General features: G+C 34.4%; 1 protein-coding gene across 2 annotated transcripts in view; it reads right to left on the bottom strand.

The window, feature by feature from the left end:
• Positions 1-19,411, bottom strand: part of LOC140757972 (angiotensin-converting enzyme-like protein Ace3) — a 245,578-nt gene that overhangs the window by 111,469 nt on the left and 114,698 nt on the right. The gene's annotated exons all lie outside the window — the stretch shown is intronic.

Below are 19,411 nucleotides of genomic sequence, written 5' to 3'. Positions count from 1 at the left end.
TTATGCAGTCGGTTTGAATAAACTTCAAGTGTAAAACTCAATAGCTCCATAAATGCATCGTTTGCTTTCGACTGACTTAGTATCGGAAAATTGCATTCCCATATTTTATTCTCAATGCAGTTTCGAATATACCTACGTAAGTCGGGAAAATATGCTTATCTTTCATATACAGCGTCTTCGTATACGTTAGATAAACGATATTCTATGTAGTTCTTTATAGTTATTAAAAATACGTAAATATATGTACGTGAATTTGAACTTTCTTCGCTTTTTATTAAAATTTTATTTAAACGTGGTAGAAAGCTTTGTGCTTCGACTCCGGCGGCACCACCGCCACACCTATTTGTGCCTAATAACAGCAGTGTTAGGCGCTGCTGTGTTTCATTTTGAAGGGTGTGGTAAGGGAGACATACTTTTCCGAGGCGTTCCAGCTTAGTCCTCAGGGGTAGCGGCGCATCTGTGGGAATCAGGTAGGAATATCTAATCCTATCTGGGGTTGATTACAGATGTCCATGGCAGTAGCCACTAACCATTAGGTGCACTGCATACTCGTCTGCTACTCCTATACTATAAATAAAAAAAAAATGAGAACGCAAACATGCCTTTTATAGTTATTTTGCATCAAGTCAACGTAGTAACGAAAAATTTATCATGAAAAGTTAAAACATAATTTCGACTCCATGAATATTACAAAGGCTCATAATTTTGTGCGGAAAGTAGTCCTGACAGTATTAAGCAAGATAAGTTTCGTATATGTATTACGGAAAATTTAATAATACTAGTCGAAATGATGAAGACTAGTAGAAGAAAATTGGGTCAAATTTTTAGTTATAGCAAAAGTTTGTTGTACATAGAAGCATATTTTACGAAAATTTTATATTATCTTATCAAAGTTCCGTCTTTTATTTTAATAATAAATAGAGTCGATTTGATCATAAAAATCTTATTTTTGAGGGTTCGATGACAGATTCTCCCGGTCATTTTAGTCCTGTGGACTACATAATTAATTATCCGCCTTACTATTAATTTATCCCTATATTTGAGAACTTCTTCTAAAGCAAGTAGATAGTATAGTACGAGACTCCTCAAGATTGAAGATTAGTTTCAATGACTATAACAACTCTAAAAAACAAACATACGTACATTTATATTATGAATTTGCATTTCTTTTCTGGGTCCAGACCCAGCTATTGCGGTATGTCTTGTGTGTGTCCATGGGACCCACGACACATGGAACCCTAACTATCGGCATAAAAAGTCTTATTTATTGTTATTAAAAACTACTCGATACCGGTAAACTGGGAACGAATGTTATGCTAAATAGTTGAGCTTCTAATAGGGTTGGGTTTAAATCAAGACGCAGTGGAATGTTAAAATTTGATTGGCATACCAACTTCATCCCGAGTTCTTGCTGAATTTGATAATGAAACGTCAAACGCACGCTCCTCAGAAACTTTAAAAGGAAATCAAAAACCAATATTGATTATTCTATGCCGAAAACTAGATTAGTACTCGAAATTAATTATAATCAGATGAAAAATGGTAAATACATGCAACATATTACAATTTAATAGCATGATCATGATTATATCTTGAAAGTAAAACAGTATTTTCACCTTATAGCAGTAACGAGCACTTCTGTCGTCGAGGTTGCAGGTTATGGTAAGGAAATACATTAAGCGTTCGATCAAGTTATTTAAAGAGAGGAAAGCACATATAGGCAATGTGGCGGTAAAGCAGACGTCGTTTTCGTAGCCTTCAGTGGTAGTAACCACATAATGAACTCCAATACTATACAGAGAGCATGGGAAGCAGTGATTACTTATTACGAGGTCTGCTTGCTGTTTTTTTTTTCAAAACCTAGAGGGTTTGAAAAAAAAGGACAGTATGGTTTCAAAGGTAGCTATTTTTTCAAAGGCCGCGAGCTCAGTTTCCCCCTACTTCAAAGAAGTCTAACTTTTACTTCATCCTTTGATCTTTAATTAAAGCAATCACATCTGGAATTAGGTTTAATTTAGCAAATGCTACCTTTAATCTTAAGATTAAGAAAACTAAGTAGGGGTCAGGTAAATAAATAGGTAAATAAAACTTTGTAAATCACACTCAATATAAATGAATTATTATAGAAAGCTTGTGGAACCACCATGGTTCCACCGGGGAGGTGCTATTGGATGCCGGCTGACTTACCTGTAATGCGACCATCTTAGTCCTCCTATTTATCGCATTTATCTATCTACGTCTATTTTTTTGCCAATTACTGTTCTTCTGGGTTAAAACCTAAGATTTGTCCAGTAAAAGTTCCAAAAAAAAAACGATAATCTGAGGACATTTCCGACATTTACCTTAACATATATAAATTTACGAATATTGAAAAAAATATATACATTTTTGTTTTTTAACATTAAAGTCACATTTATAAGTGAGTAACCGTTGATTTTCATTGCATTAACAAATTAAACCAAACTTTGGGCGAGGACCGCGTAATTAATTGCAAGTTCAGACATCTTAACCGGTATTAAGTACTGCAATTGGAGTCAGCGAGGCGACGCAACAATTTGCAAGCAAAACTCGACGAATTGCAATTACGCTATTTGTCCTTTGCACAAAGTTGAAGAAATGAATAAGTAAGCTATTCACATTTTAACAATACTAAGTACATTTAGCTTTAACAACTAAGTATGATTTATGGATGGAAAATAAACATTGAGCTGTCAATATGTTGGTATATAAACGAAAATGCCTAATATTTTTAGAACTTACGAAATAGTGTCCCACGTTTTCAAAGTTATATTACTCGGGACAAGAATTGAGATAAGTTAAGACGTAAGAATTGTAGTAAGTTGTTGATTCGCCTCTGACGACACCACTTCCACACCAATTTTTGGCTTATAATAAATCTTGTCCGCACAACTCTATATAGACCTATCTCAATATATAGAGAGGCCCGTGCAATAGTTGCTTCCAGTTAAGTTTTACACACCACAATACAGCAGTTTTACAGTTTCGTGAATCATAAAATAACTCTAGTGATAACTTCACTCACGAACCACGAAGATTTGTACCTCAAAAAATGTTACCCTGTCTTTTTATTTACCGTCTACGACATAACGTCTTCAATACACCCCCGTTATGTATGCCAGCGTGAATAGAACCCAGCTGCCACGGACTTCGTAGGAATGAGATCACGCTCGGATAATATTGTCGATAAAACGCATTTCTGCGAACCAATATGTCGACGGAACGCTTAATAATCGTCGCTGTATTTTCCTTTATTAACTGACTTTAACACGAGCGATTTCAATAGGGTTTGAATGGATAAAAGGAGGAGAGGCTGACGCTCCAAGGGTATTACAGGAAATAGGGATTAGTATAAGAATATGTAGAGGAAATACGAAATAACAATGATTTTTTTCTCTATCTAATCAATGTGGGAATTCTTCAGTTTAAAAACTATTCAATGAGTATTGAACACCAGTTTTTTTTTATAATTTATATTAAGGCTTACAGTGGTGTGAATATGAATTCATATAAAAAGTGAATATGTCACAGTATAAGGATCTAGTTACAAGATAGGATCGATGAGAATTTTTGTATAGATTTATTCGGTAAAAATATATTAATCTAAAAATTTGCTCCTTGACAACTTAACTTCCTTAAATCTAAAGCACGGAGATGGATGTAAAATTTAACCACAAGGAGTTATCAATATTAACAATCTATGTAATCTTTTGCTATGCATCTGGAATAATTTTTGGGTAAGAATCCTATTTATAGTATGTCTATCAGTCATTTCTGTGTTAGACAGCATTCTCATTTGTTGCTCCTATCAAATAAATAGCATAAAACAGATATTAGCGCTTTAATAGCCGTGCAAATAAATTTACCCATTTCGCACAAGTCTAATTGTAATGACATTTTTTTCTGTAAGTAGAACACGGGTTACGGTTTCAAGACATTGAAAGATTGCCAAATAGGTCAACGGCATAGTTTAGCTGCGTAATTTAGATATCATGAGTATAAAACATCTGTATCTGGAAGATTCTTATAATATGATTGACCGAGACAATTTACGTTTTAAGGGCTCCGTACCCAAAGGGTAAAAACAGAACCCTATTACTTAGCCTCCGCTGTCTGTCCGTCTGTCACAGACTCTATCTCCCGAACCGTACTAGATCGGCACTTGAAATTTTTAGTGTATGTATAAGGGCCACTCTTTGTATAAGGGTGGCCTTTAAAATTTTTAAGACATAACAATACTAAAAATAAAAAAATGAAAATAAACAGGGGTCGCCATACAAGGAACCGCTATTTTTGGACTAACCCCTAGACTTACTGTAATCATGTCCAGTTAAGATTAGAATCCAGCCTGAGATCGGCCACAGATGCGTTCCTTAATCGGCGAACCCTTGGTTTTGTTGGATAACAATCGTTAAATCCAGTCAAAGATTTTATAGATGATTTGGACAAGAACCGCCCCGTTTGGCCACTAACTGGCACCTTCCTCCACATACATCATTTAGAATAGTGAGGTAAACTATTCTCTAGGGCTGTATCAATTGTATGAGACTTATAATCAGCAATAGGACTATAAAAAGGGTTGTAGCCGAGAGTAAGCCATAATAGTACCATCCGACCCTTACATAAAGGGCATCATGGGTACAAACATACGCGTGTTATTTACACAAATAATTAATTGGACGTTGCCTTTAATAAATCTTTTTTATGCGTGAAAAGCGGCCAGCTTTTTGCGGCGAGTTAAATTGAACGGTTTTATTGTTGGAAAAATTTTAATATCACTTTTTGGCCATATTTTTTATGTAATAGAAATATCAAACGAGCGTGGAGACCGATTTATGACAATGGACTGCCCATGGAATTCTATCATTAACTTTAAACCATTTAGAAGTACCTACATTGATAGTAAATTCTAAATTGAAATATGTCGAGTCAATATATCATTTATAATGACTCGACATATTTCAATATTATATATTTAACCTTACCGAAATCTTAAAACCAGACCACACCAGAGGCGTAAAATGGATGACGGCATAAATAGGAGTAACAAGTAGTTGACTTTACTAAGTCAACATTTCTGACACAAATAAATATAAAATTTAGTTTTTTTCGATTTTAACGTATCCGAGGTTAACGTTTTTCGAGCGTATATAAAGCGTCCAAATTGTGGGAATGACAGTCGGAATTTTTATTTTTTAATTTTCTAGTTATTATAATACAAGCTACACATTAGCGTCTGTAACTAATATAGACAAACGTAAAATAATACTGTCGCTCTACAAATAAATCACACTGAATCCCATCAAAACTTATTTCATATAGTCAATTATATACTACAATTTATTTGGTATCCCAAATCACTGGTATACTTTTGTAGCTGCATTGGCGTGGCTTCCCTAGCCGTCCAAGAATGTCTTATTACCAAGGGAACGTTAATGAAACACTCATTCGTTTCAAGGCCCACGCAAATATTTCTGAGTGAAAATTTTTATTCGCACTATGGTTTACTTCTGAATATGTCTTATATTTTTATACATATATAAATGCAGCGTTTTTATAAGACTTAGATATTATTAGAAATTCTCTATAATGTACCAATAAAAAGTAACACAAAGTGACAAAATTGCACGTTATTAGCTATTGTTTTCCCGAACCTTCAAAAAAAATATTTCAAAAACAGCAAATCCAATTTTTGATTGACTTAAAGTTGGTTAGAAATACAAATAATTTAAGGCATTATTTTTTTAAATAATGCCTAAAATTAGTTACGTTTCTAACCAACTTCATATTAGTCATTTACGAAAATTAATGGGTCTAATACAAAATTTACGAAACCCTTTTATTAAATTTAGTAGTAGACCCAAAGTACATACTTATATACTTTAATATCCTTGACTAGATCCAACATCCATTAGTTCCTAGACAAATGTTGTTAGTATATATTAATTTATTAAGAATAAAGTTCTTCTATAAGTTATCTTAATAATAAGAAGGAATATTTTTCCTTTATCTGGTTTTCTGGGATGTGAGTTGACGTTCACGGAAGTGGGAACGGGTAATGAGACACCCATTTATCTTCTTTCGGGCTTTATCCGAATAAATATTCTCCAGTAAAACCGCTACGCAATTATTTTTGGTTTCTTCTCCAAACGTAAAAGATTTCTTGTGAACGGTTCCTTTAATTAGGGTCTTTTTATTTATGATGGTCTACGTGGCGCAGTGTCCCCGTAGACGGGTTTGGGTTCGAATCCCGGACATGCAAACAAATTTTAATTTTAGGTTTAGTTCTAGGTTCAGTTGTTTCATCGTCGTTGTTATTGTATCTCTACATGAGCTAGGCACAAACTAATTTAAATTTAAACAAACATTTACTTTCTGGTCTGGGTATGGGTGGTTAGACTACTTATCTTTCTATCTAAGACAACAAGAATCCCAGTGTTGCGTGTAGCGATGGGAGTTGAAAATATAATTTATTTATTTTAATATCAATATATACTTTATCTTTTATTAATAATATCAATTACCTAAAAATTTGCCTTTGTTTTATTTGTTAAAAGCAACAAAAAAGAATTTAAGTAAATACTAAATTTAGTATACACATACCTCGTTTGAATGAAACACGTCTGCCAATATTTTTAATTTGTTAACTTCGGCAAACTGTGGGCAGAGCATCGACATTCATATTGATCCAATAGAAAGCCAGAACGAAGTGTGGACAAATATTAGGCGAACAAAACCCGTATGCTGTCAGCTTTGACGAAACATGGAAATATTTTGCAATTTATTTTCCGCTGCGGTACGGTTGATTGTCTTGTCGGCGAGTGACAGCTTTGCGAGTTCTTTTTTTGGTAATTCAATAAAACTTGCGGTCAGATAAATCGAGTTATTGAAGACCGGCTTCGTTCCATTTTTTCTGTTCAGAATCAATATACGTGACAATAGATATTAAAAACAGACAGCGCGTATAAAAAGTTTATTCGTTATTATGCATGAAATTGGACTAAATTTCTTTCAAGCGTTGTACAGAGCTAAGTGCTTAAGATCGCCTCGTATGTATGTCCAAATCTCATACTAAGGTGCCCTTAGTACTGAACTGCTTCACGAAAAAAATAGATATGGGTGGTCGGATGGTCGGTCGAGCTATATTGACTCTACTGCCATTTAAACAAATTACAATGAAAAAACAGTAAAATTATTCTTATTAGTGTCTAATTCATACTTAATTTGAAAAAAGCTTTTGTGAAGTTTGTTACCGGACCGCAGTAGGTACATATTCCCACCGAAAGAACCAACTTCCACATTATGAGTATAATAAATATTTTATTATGTTCACCAGAAAATAATCAACTGCTTTACGAGTGATTTTTCACAGGAAAATAATTTCACTCCAATTGTACGGAATTTCACCTAGAATTACCACTTCCTAGAATTTTTTTCACGTTATTTCCGATAAATTGCGCAATTGATAGCATTGTCATGTTTCATTTCCGATAATCAATAAGAGTGGTTCCAGGAAATTACATATTACTTAACATGATATTTTGCATCGAATAAAAATTGTAAATTCTTTTAAAATACTATTTATATAATTAATGATAATAATTTAATGTTATACCTATATTTCTTTTTGTTATATTTTTTTGTATGGAATTATTGAATAAAGCATTATTATTATAAAACATTGTTATAAAATCTGACATGCGTGCCTGGGATTCGAACCTCGGACACTCTGACTGAGAGGCCGAGTTTCAACTAATCTGTAGTTGCGTGTAGGATTTAGATCTGTTTGTTTTTAATAGCTCCCATATAAAACGGAAATATTTGCCAAACCATCAAAACCGAAAATAGATCCGTCAAAATCTATTCCCACTGAGCTAGATCAATTTCGCGTGCTATAAAAATGACATTTCGTTTGATACCAGTATTAGTTGATTCACTATAAACTGCAAAGAGTGATAAATACACGGTTGGTTGTCGACGGACCGATAGGTTTGAATTTATTGACTATTCAGCTTTGTTGCTTTAACTCGAAATTGCATCGTGTTGATATTGATGGAAACGATTTTGTTAGATATCAAAGATATTATATACACAAAGAATACAGACACCATATTTGTATAATCGCTTTGGTATCGCGTATATTAATATAGTATTTGATAGTCGAGACGCTTAAATTTCTGGTATCTTCAATGCTTTTAACACGACAGGTAGAGACATCTATAGAATTTTAAAAAACACACTTTGGAAGAATCCCTTTCTGGTTCGAATCAGGAAGCACCACCGCTACTGATATTTCTATCTAATAACGAAATTGAAAAATGTGATAAGAGAGACATAAGTATAACTATACGGATAAGTATCTGAAGCGCTCAGACTTAGTCCTCAGGTGTAGCAAAGCATCGTTGGCCGTACTCAAGCAAGATTTTAATCTTATCTGTTTGATTACAGATTTTCATAGGCGGCAGTAGCCACTTACCATCAAGTTGACTGTATGCCCGTTTATAACAAGAATGTTACAAAAAAAGAAAGCATTGAGTTCGATTCTGGAAATACTGGCGGCAAAATCTTCTTATCTTACAATGAAAATCTCATCATATGCACAATTATAGAAACCTTATTATCTGTTAAATATTCGTACCTACATGATTCCTGGCGCTTCTAATCATATCTCGTCATCCACATACAATAATTAATATTGTATCGAAAATTTCCAAGAGCATTGAACACAAGCCATATGAAAGCACTATAAAGGTAGATTGTATAACTTGCTCATATAACCTAGTTTCCATATATTTGAACGAGCGATTCAGAACTGAATTGTATTACGAAGTGAGAACTGTGCAGAATATTGTATTAGTGCAAAAGGCTCTGTTTGACCACAAACGATAAACGAAAGGAATAGAATACGATAAAAATGCTGCGGACTGATACTGATATTTCGGGATTATCTTTAGGATAAAACAAAAATCTTACTTTTACTGCACGAATTTTCAATTAGAAACTAATATATATACACCTGCTTGTTCATCATAAATGAGTTCATTACAAATGAACTATCTCATCAATGTGTAAACATACATTTACGAAAGTAGCAGGTATTAAAATAGAGTTCTTAAAAAATACAAATATATTGAAATGGAATGTTGTCATATGCTACAATATCATACAATACAATATCATACGGCCTGTTCCACACTGCATCCTAAGGGCAAGGCCCTTTAGAGACCCTTTAGAGGCCTTAGAGACCTTAGAGGCTTTAGAGGCTTTAGAGACCTTTTAGAGGCCCTTTAGGTTCCTTTGGAGATCCCGGAGCCCTCTACGCAGCGCCGAGGACGGCCACCGGGGGGGTTTTAGTGCGGTAAGAATCCCACATAACCCTACGTCGCTCCCACGACACCGGGTACCTTTTGAAGGTTTCCACCTCGTAAACAAAAAAACGAGGTTTCCCCCTCGTAAACACCGAAAGCCAATATATTTACTTACGACCCGCTAAGATTTACGTTAATCATTTCTGATCTGAAATGTTGATTATTCATTGGTCGGGTTTTAATTTTTCCTTACATTATTTCTACCAAATTCTTCTGTACGCAGGTATCCCAGCTTCCTTAAGACGGCCCTACATATGATAAGTCGATTTTTGATTTAAATTTTAGCAACTATATTCTCAGAAAATATCATCTCGCTTCTCGATAACCCTTTCTCCATAAGACACGCTCATAACAGGAAAAATAAAGACCCAATATGAGTCCAGTATTTTGTGATTATTGTCCCTTTGTGGATATTAAACGTTTTACGCTATTTTCTCTTCAAATACTATCCTAAATAAATGTTTGGTGTGACGAAGACAATAACCTTGTGTAAGCATATAAATATGTTATGATAACGATCTAACATTATATAAATAGAACATATACCTAAATTTCAATTTTACTAGTATATGCCAATGGTCGGGCGGTCGTCTTACGCTTATTATTATTAATTAATCAGTCTGTCCAAGTTTTGCCTGCCAAAAATCTAATTTTGGTGGGTAAAATACTATTACTGTCTATGACATTATCGATCTTTACTAGACGAAAATTGGAAAGATTTTATAACGACCTAGCTTTTATGTCACATTTTAACAAACAATTATTTAAGATAATACTCGCAATATAGAAGCAAGATAAGGAAAATTTATAGCGCAATTCACAACCCAATTATCCAAGTGCAAGTCGTTCAATCATCACGTAAAGCCAATTTAATCTCAGAACGTATTATGGTACTGGACTTCAAAGAGCGGTTGCAATCACATTAAGTTTTTGTTATCATCTTCTAACCAACTTACCAATTACTGTTTCATTGCTATGCTATCCAATACTGGTCTCTGTTCTCTCAGGTCTAAAGGTGGTGAAACGTATCTGTGGTCAACCTCAGTCAGCACTCTCATATCCACATCATCTGAGTTGAGCTGCAGTAGCCACTTACCGCCAGACTACATGGTCATCTGCTACTCCTTTATTACAAAAATAAAATAACTTTTTTATTTAATATAAGTGCAGATATGCATATGAGCATTCAGTCCATCTGATAAGTGGCTACTGCCGCCCATGGATATCTGTAATCTACCCCAGTTTAGTTTAAATTCCTACCTGAAGGCGGCCCCAGACGCGCCGCTACCCCTGAAGACTACGCAGGAATACCTCGGAAAAATGTCTCCCTTACTACACCCTTCAAAACAGAACACACTAGCGCTTAACACTGCTATTATTAGGCAGAAATAGGTGTGGTGGTGGTGCCGCCGGAGTTGTACCATAGAGGATTCTACCACTTTTCCATAAAATTTCTAGAAATAGTGTGATGCAAGAGATAAGTGAATTTTATAATCAAACTATCGGACGGCGTTGAGTAAAGGATAGCCAATTTACCGATATTAGACGTGAAGTGAGCTTCACGAATGCCGTTTAAACATGCTCAAAAGCAAATTGATTCTGTAACCAGATTACGTGTGTACGACCTTCCGTGTTGCTATTAATTGGGTCGGATTTATCCTTTGTATAACAGATGTTAAGGAGAGCAATAGTTAAGGCACGTTTTAAGATTTTAATGTAGCACGTATTAAGGTACATTAGTAGTAGTTAATGTGGCTTTTGTTGTACGACGTTGTATGTGTCGTGTTTCTGCCTTATAACAGTAGTACTACCACAAAATAAAAGTGGTACTACTGTGTTCTGTTTCGGTTTTTATCCAAGGCACTTCAACTTATTCTTCTGGTGTAACAATGTACCTGTGGCCGACCTTAGTGAGGTTTCTAGTCTTATCTAGGGTTGATTACAGAAAGTAGGCTTACCATCACAAGGACAGTACTCGTTTGCTACTTGTTTAATATAAAAAATAGTTGATGAATTTATTTTTCTATTCAGGATCAAGCCTGCCCACGTGCGACTACGTAACTTAGTCCAAACTTATTAGAAGATATTTTTCCCGAAGAATTTACGAATATAAGCTTCTTATAACTAAATGTTGCGTATCTAATGTAAAAATAATATCAAAACTCGTCAGAAAACAAACTCCATTTTTGTTCCGCAATATAAGATATATAACATTAAATTTAACAAAGAACCACAATCTGATATTGGGTCGGAACAAAATAAGGAAAACGTTTCGAAATTATTTCTATTACGTCACGAGTTCAAGATCTTCCCAACTCGTCATTTGCATAGAATTTCATGTTCCTGATTTTAATTTAAACAGAAATAATATTTAATGAGATATTATAATTATAAAAGAAAATTATCGAAAAGTGGTTATATCATTGGTTAATTTTTCTTGTTAAAGATTTGATAAGTCAACCTTAGGCCTTCAGTATAACTCTTCCGAGCCTGGGATTTTAGTCCAGCAATGGGATAATACTTTCATAATGATGATGTTATAACAGTCGTTGTTAATACAAACAAGTTAATACATATTAACATATTAAGTTAATACATATTGTTAAGGATACGTAAGTAAATACATACTTACTTACGTATCCTTTAAAAGTTATACCTCTCTAGGGAGACAATAAATCAAATTACATATTAATCATTCTATAAATAATTTTTATTTTGTAACAAAGTTAATCCGAAAATAAATTAACTATAAGATATAGTTTACCACCGTTTACTTAAACAAGAGCATCAAAACATAAAATTGTCCAAAGGAGGTATGAGCTGAAATATAACTTGTATGCAATGCGTACATACATATAACTTAACATGGTAACCAATGTCTTCCCAACACTTAAGCGCACTTAAACTAAGCGGCTGTAATAAGTGCTTAAGCTTGTGTGTTGTTTGTGGGCTTAACATGAAGTTAAATTACTGCACTTATGCTATAAGAACATAAGCTTTAAACGTATAACGGCCTATTTCGCATTTTTAATAGCCTAGTTGTTGTATAACTTTAACGGCATTAACGGTGCAGCTCCCGACAACCAGGTTAAAATTCTCTACAGTTATTAGTTCATGACTTTATTTTATGTTGGGACATTTTGTGGCATATTATTCGATTAGTCGTCCCACTGTTGGTCACATATCCTCTCAGAGTGAAAAGAATTTAAGGCCTCCGCGCTGGCCGAATGAGAAATGTCTTCACACACCGATGAGACCTTTGGCGTGTAATTTCCTCGCGATGTTTTTCTTCAACGTTATAGCAAGAGGTACTTTATTTGTAATACGCACATAATGACTTTCAATAATTAAAATTGCGTACCCGGAATTCGAACCTCGAACCCCGATTGAGAGCCTAAATTTCAAGTAATAATTCAAGCATTTTTATTCAATTAAGCTGCCCTTAATACAACTGTTTCTGGGAAAATCTTTACCTTAATAGTGAGAATATTTAATGACAGAAGCCCCGTAATAGCTCCTTACTTAGTTTCATAACTTAATGATAATCTTTTTGAAATAAAGATTAATGGCTTCAGACTCTAATTAATATACGAATGAAAAGGTCAAATATTGGCAGGAACTAAGCAAAATTTTACCATTTCTAAATTACCCCGTTTTAAGAATGGCTTAATTAACTTAAAAGCTTACGTTAACTTGATAACACCGAAAATAGAAAATAGAATTGAATGTTTTGAAAACAACACTAGGTGTGGTGTTATCACGCATAATAAAAATGGCTAAGATCAAATCCACCTTACATAAATCTAAATTTAAACCGGATTGCAATAGTTTAATCATAATCGGTACAATATAAATAGCATAATAGTGGAACCACAACTTCCCACATTACTTTTTGTTTACTTAATCGTTTTTAACAAATTAATGTATGACAATATTTAAAAATTATATACTTACTTACTAAGTTTTCTATCAAGTAATAAGATTAGAAAACATCTATAAATGGTCACGTATTACAGCGAGCTAATGAAAGGTTTAATACATAGTTTACTCTTATTTTTAACGAGCTGCTATAATTTAAACATCCCTTTTTTATCACTACGCTTATTCCAAAAGTCATCGTCACCTAACAAGGAAGACGTTATGCAAATTTTAATCCAATACCGTGTTCAAAACTTGACCGAGGCCCGAAAAACAAAACACTTCATAACAATACCGTTTTTGTTCTAATTCGTGCCGAATCTCAAATTAAAGGTAATCCGATTATCCCGAAACAAACAGGAAGCAATCAGTCGAATGTAAGCGGAATCCCCATCAGGTATGCAACGCAACAAGTCGGCAAAAACATTTCAATTTGGAGAGTTACATTTGCATTAGGCGACCTATTTACGTAACGTACGTTGTTAAGACCGTGTGTGGTCGTTCTATAATACTAGTACTGCACTGTGTTTATAGTAATTAATGGTTAAATATATCATCAATAAAATAATAGAGACCCAAAAAGGGCGTGTAATTAGTGAGTAAAAGTACAAATCGTGCATAACAACATAATTTTTAATTATATTCTTAAGTATTAATTAATCCTTCAAAGCTAGGAAAATTGTTAGGAAGATTATAAGAATCTTCCTAACAAGTAAACTTCGATATTTCCGTGACATCTTTAAAAATGTTTACCCTCCTTCATTAGAGAAGTCTCTGCTAAACATAAAGTCTATAAAACATTAATTAAAATTAACCTAAGGATAAGCGTAGAGCTTTTAATTTACTATTCCCAAACAAAAGTATAATCAAACAAGCGACTTCCGTATAAAATTCAATTTCCACCGAGGAGGCAATGTATTTGTGTGCTCGGGCATACAATCACAGTATAAGCATCTATACAGTATTCTATCCTCATACAAACGCACGGAACGCAAGTTATGCCTACGCGCCTCGATATCGGTATGCACTCGGATGCGAACAGATGCGAATGTGCTGCAGTGATGAGCGGTCGGTGTTACGGTTTTTAGGCAGTGTTTTTTTTTTTAATTTAAACAATTATGTAGCGTCTGCACTAATAATCTTTTTTCTTCTTTTTAAAAGATTAGTATTTCGATTTATAACGAGCATAATACCTGGATTCATAAATAAATAAATGGATAGGACATACGAATAATAATTTAGCAAAAGCTATTCTCGTTGAACATGAACAAATTATAACTACACTTTTCTTATCTCCTAATTTGCAACTTATTAATTTACTAAATTACTGTAGGCGAGCTGCAGCAGCTCTAACGCGAACTCTCGCCCAGCGCCCCTGTAGGTATATAATTCAAGGACAGGGCCGAGTTACAATACTGTATAGATCTTAATGCTGTGGTACAATCAACATGGTACAACCGAGCGCAGTGTTTATGTTTCGCGCGAACACGCTCGGCTGGTCAAAAGCGAATACGTTCATGAAGTACCAACTCGTCGCAAAACCGAGCAAAATAAGTAATTGCATGTAATATAGTCGCATTACCTGTTTGTCGATCTAGAATAGACTCACTCCCGCCAGAATAGAATCACTTCCTATCGAGAATGTTAAGTGTTTACCGTATAACCTTCTTTTTTTTGTTTACGAGGGGGAAATCTCCAAAAGGTACCCGACGACGTGGGAGCGACGCCGGGCTATGTGGGATTTTTATCGTACTAAAACCCAAAAACTCTGGGATCTCCGATGGAACACAACCGATCGCGTCCTCCGAGCACGATGCCCCAATCGGGTTCTTCCATGGGGGTGCAGTTTACGCTCCACCCACACACTTGGTATCTACAACGGTATGCGGCCACACACACCGCCGTCCTTCCCGGGGTTACTTGCTGGACGGTTCGAGCTCCCACTCTTGCCGCCCGCAACCCCAGAAGCCCCCTTTTAGTCGCCTCTTACAACAGCCCGTCCCGAGACTACAGGGACAAAGTGTTTACCTTCTACCAAGAATACCGACTGCAGAATGTTCCTGCAAATTATTTACTAAAGTCACCAAAATTTACATTAACAATTTTACAACCAACGACTCGAACTACTTAAGAGCTGATGATCTGCTTCAGCAAATAAGTGTAAAGATTTTCTAATAATCAAAGCTAAGAAAACATTCGATCTTGTCAAAAAAAGTCAATAACGCTTCTTCTATTTAGGAGCTACGCCACGGAGGATGCCACAGATACACTAATAATTTAGATAGTGGATCAAAATTAATTTTGGCACTATCGAAAAGACAAATCTTGTCCCAAAGGTCATTGAAATAAGCTCACTGTATAGCGATAAAATTTGCTTAGCCGTAATTAAAACCGTATGTTTAAATATTTAAATATATTTACTCCGAAGTTATTTATGTAATTACTCCTTTGTGGCGTCAGTATAGTATTAGTTCACTCGTTCATTTATTGATTCATCTCATTCAATTTCTAAAACAAGGCAAACGCTCGAGTACATTAGAGCGTACAATGGACATAGTTCAGGATCAATGAGAATAGTGTTTATGCTTCACACACACGCTCGGCTAGACAAAAGAGAACCCGACCGTAATTAGGTTGTACACCTACTAAAATGGGTTAGAAGTAATTTCCACTTTAAATTTGTGTACCAATGTGGAGTATTAGTTTACTTATTGATTCGTCTGGTTCGCTTTCAATAACACGGTAATGTAAGTTTGATTGAGCGTACTATCAACACAGTTCAAGGGATCAATGGGCGTAGTGTTGGTTCACGCGTACACTCACTCAGGCAAAAGGGAACATGGACTTAAATTAGTTTACAATCGGTAGAGACTGTACCTATACATAAAAAAAAGCCTACTATGGAAAATAAGTGTGGTAGATATTGACATTCAAAACGAGTTTTATGTGAATCAACTTCGAATAAATGATTTTAATTTTGATTGGTGTTTAAGTTTCACGTGCACCTAGTAGCGAGGCTATGATCATTCCGATTTTATTATTAGAAATTATGTATCACGGATGGGTTCAACAGTTCAACGGATCAATAATCGTAGTATAGTACCAGGGAGCAGAATTGTAAAGTAACTCAGAGAGAGCCGGTAATATCAATTCAATGGTATAGTAATCAATAGTAATAGTATTTAACACTATATATACATTTTAATATTTCACTGTGATTGCCCTCAGTAAACACAGTTCGAGGGATCAATGGGTGATGTTTATGTTAGACGCACACGCTCGGAGGAACAAAAGGGACACGATCATTATGGTATCGCGTACTGAAATCTCAGTCCCTATAGCAATCAAGTAATCCGTAATTTAAAATTACCAGTATTGAGTTACAAACACTAAAAATAAAATCTATAAACAATAGTATGTTTTATTATGTCCAAGTCTTTACGTATCGGAAAGGTCGTTAAGACGTTAATTATAAATGTTTTAGACAGTATGGTTAACGAACAACATCACTTGCCTTACTTAAGGTATTATGAAAAACTATAAACAATGTTATACTCACCCCAGCATATTCAAGAAACCTATTTTAGCTAAGCATACTTAATTAATCAACTCAGCTTAAGCAAGCAACGAGCGCAGTGCTTATCTCACAGGCGCATAGACTCTCGGCTGCACAAAAAATATGTGTACACAAATACATATATGTATGCCATAGATTAGTAACTAAAGATACTTCGCCGCCTTGAAATTGAATGAGCCACAAACGGCTAATTTTAGTAAGTTTTTTTTTTAATCCTTGACAAATAAATACATTTTTAGAGAAAATTTGCGAATAAATAACTAATTTACGTAATAATTACGAAATAAATAAATAATTATTTCAAATATTTTAGGGACATTTTAGCACGGAGACGTGGCAAAACTTTTTACGCAACTATTTCAATTCTCAAAACTGGGTACATTTTCTTGTTAGGAGTGAGTAATCTTTACTAATCTATGAGGTATGCATAAAAATCCAGAACCTTTTTTACTAGCCTCTGTTGATAAAATATCGTAAAGTAGTTTATTAGTATTATAGTAGCATTTTTTTTGTGGAAATTTGATCGCTTATATAAATGGGTAATCATGAAAGTCATTTAATTCATTTAAAGAAGGAGTATTAATTCCGTAAGAATTAATTTTATCTTAAAATGATGGTTACAGAAGAAATTAATACCGCCGATGCGCATTTCATTCATTCAATTCGCACACATTCATTCCACACAATTCATAAACATAGGCGCTGGTTCGTAGCATCTGGGTGCGATGTGAGTGTAATTATAAAACCTCGCTTCTTTGTAGCTTTGAATCGCAAACAAACGTTTCGTTTTGGCCTCTTTTGTGATCACGGTACAGAAAGCAACAGTTACGTAGTGCAGACGCGTGGAAAATTCTCACGTTGCTCAGTGTATGGCGAATTAAAAACAGAAAGTAATCAATCATTCAGTGTAAACAGCGAACGACTCATTCATTCTCCGTGTTTGTTCTTTTTTATTTTAATTTTTAATTTACGACGGCAAAGAATGCGAAGGTTGCCTTTAATTAAAACGAGCGAAGTAAATGTAGCATATAATATATTCGGTATGCATATGAAAATGTACTTCTACCGTACCATGGGCCAATTACCAATGGGCCAAGTACAAAATACCTAATAATTGAATTAATACTAGGTGTAAGTTAAAAGTACTAAAGGCGTTCCAATTTAGTCTACAGCTTTACAACGCCTTTGTCACCTCAATTTTAATATTTTTTGCGATACGCATTCAACCTCAAATAGAATTACGAGCACTACATAAGGTTGGCCACAGATACGTAGGAATACGTTAGGAATATGTTGACAGCAACTTATTTTTACCACACCCTTCAAAACAAACACTGCCCTTACAATGGTACGAATGGTGCCCACCACCTCTTCCATAAGTTAGACATAATTTAACCTACTTGTAGTACAAGGCAAACGCATTAATGTAACACGCTAATACCTTCAAGGTAATAGGGTTGAGTCTAATTAATGTGCCACAGAAGTATGCGGATAATTAGGCAAGTAAGTACCAAACCTTAGCAGCCAATAATGCTAGGAAGCGTTCATCTACATACATTTAAGAAACACCATACGAAGAAATCAACTGATATAAATAAATAATAGAACGGAATAAAATAATAACTATTGGATTCTATACAGGTTATATATGTTGCTAGTAATGGAATTAAAAATAAACTCATTAGACAATAGCTAAAAAAGTCAAAGATTATAGTACTTTTGTAAAGTTTATGATTACAAAAAGTTTTCTATCATAATTGGCAGCATGGAGATAACAATTGTTATGAAACACCTTTCCGTTATTTCTGAGGCTATTGATTGTGATCAAAAAGACCTAGAAGCTCAAGAAGATCTAGAAGCTCATCTATGGCTATCAAAAACATACAGAATAAAATTGTTTAAGAAAAAGAGAAATAATAAATTATAGTTTAAAAAACTAAAAAAACACGCTTTTATAGTTTATCCCTAAAATTACGCCATATAGCTTTATAGATCGATTACAAAATGACTTGGCTAATTAGTAATGATATAGTCCGCACCATATAACCGCGTCGCCACCTACTTCGAACACCGCCTCGAAAATCATTAATCATGACCATCCTATTAAGCGCAATGGGACAAACTATAAAAATCGTACATTGTCATCGATTATAGATAATAGCCAAAAATTTTAATTAAACTGTCCGTTCAAAGTGGGTAAAAATCTAGTTCAAAGTTTCCGTTACATACATACATATCAAGCTTCATACAGGTCAAGCTAATAAAAGCGTCGTAAAATGTTCTTCATTATTTCAGCCTATATAAATAATGAAATGTTAATTTTATGTTAGTTATTAATAATCAATTTATCTAATAGGAAAATGCTTAAAAACCTAATGTACAAATTACAAAAATCGACCTCTGGTAGAAGAATTTTGGACAGATTGAATATTAATAACATTCGAAAATATAACGTTCAGTTCAGTTACACAAATCATAGGCGCGCTTAAGGGCTTTACGTGTCTACTCCATATCTATTCTGTGTTAATTA

This window comes from Epargyreus clarus, unplaced genomic scaffold, assembly GCF_041222505.1.
Source record: "Epargyreus clarus isolate Ecla_fem2 unplaced genomic scaffold, WU_Ecla_fem_2.2 ptg000005l, whole genome shotgun sequence".
In the NCBI taxonomy this organism is placed as follows: Eukaryota; Metazoa; Arthropoda; class Insecta; order Lepidoptera; family Hesperiidae; genus Epargyreus; species Epargyreus clarus.
The sequence above is the reverse complement of the archived record's forward strand: the minus strand, read 5'-3'. Positions and strand labels throughout refer to the sequence as shown.